Here is a 1,277-nt window from a genome sequence, read left to right on the forward strand (position 1 = left end):
ATATATATATATATATATATATATATATACATAGGGAGAATTCACGAAAAAACAACAGACAAAGACAGGTGGTGTAAGCAATAAATGGATGTATTAGTATAACACTCCTACATAAATATATATATAAAAATTAAAACATAGGGTAAAAATCAGATATTAATTAATATCGATTTATTACCAGGAAGCTAGCACATTGAAAGAATCCGAGAGATTCAGAAAAAATATCTGAGATCTTAGGGGATTAAGGTATATTTTTATATATATAAAGTTGACCAGTAAAGTGGACATTTAATGTGCTAGAAATAGACCACATGTTGTGTCTACTAAGACCTAGTAGTTTTCAAAAGAAATTCAGCGAAATACCAAACCGTAAGCGAGCAAGACATTGAAAATTACATACATAAAATTAAAAAGTTATTTGCAGACCAAGGTTTCGGAGTTAAAAATCTCTTAGGAGTGGCTGTGTGGTAAGTAGCTTGGTTATAAACCACATGGTTCCGGGTTCAGTCCCACTGCGTGGCACCTTGGGCAAGTGTCTTCTACTATAGCCTTTGGCTGACCAAAGCCTTGTGAGTGGATTTGGTAGACAGAAACTGAAAGAAGCCCGTCATATATATGTTTATATATGTATGTGTATATGTTTGTGTGTCTGTGTTTGTCCCCCCAACATTGCTTGACAACCAATGCTGGTGTGTTTGTGTCCCCGTAACTTAGCGGTTCAGCAAAAGAAACCGATAGAATAAGTACTAAGCTTACAAAGAATAAGTCCTGGCGTCGATTTGCTTGACTAAAAGCGGCACTTCAGCATGGCCACAGTCAAATAACTGAAACAAGTAAAAGAGTAAAAAGAGAGATATATATATTTGTACAGCCAGCTTGAGAGTAGGCACAGGAATGTTGGTTGACCATGGCTCAGATATAAGGACAAGCTGAAGAGTACCCTTTGAGTGAACAGCCTTAGTACGAACAAAATGGAGATCGTTGTATCAAAATGGTATTAAAAACGTTGTTGCAACCAGCATTAACAGGCTTTGGGGTGCAAGGCAAAGGAGAAAAGGGACCACAAATATACCACCTACAGTGACCTGTAATCCTCAAACTTGCAACATCTGTGGCCTTTTTTGCAAATCGTTGGTGGGACTTAAAATGTAGCATTCAAAATAAGCATTATGACTGACAAAGAATGAGTACGTTGTCGGAGCTTCATATATCAAAACCAATGAGAGAGTCCATCATATATACATATACATATACATATATATATAAACAAATATATA

This window comes from Octopus bimaculoides, chromosome 5, assembly GCF_001194135.2.
Source record: "Octopus bimaculoides isolate UCB-OBI-ISO-001 chromosome 5, ASM119413v2, whole genome shotgun sequence".
Taxonomy (NCBI): Eukaryota; Metazoa; Mollusca; class Cephalopoda; order Octopoda; family Octopodidae; genus Octopus; species Octopus bimaculoides.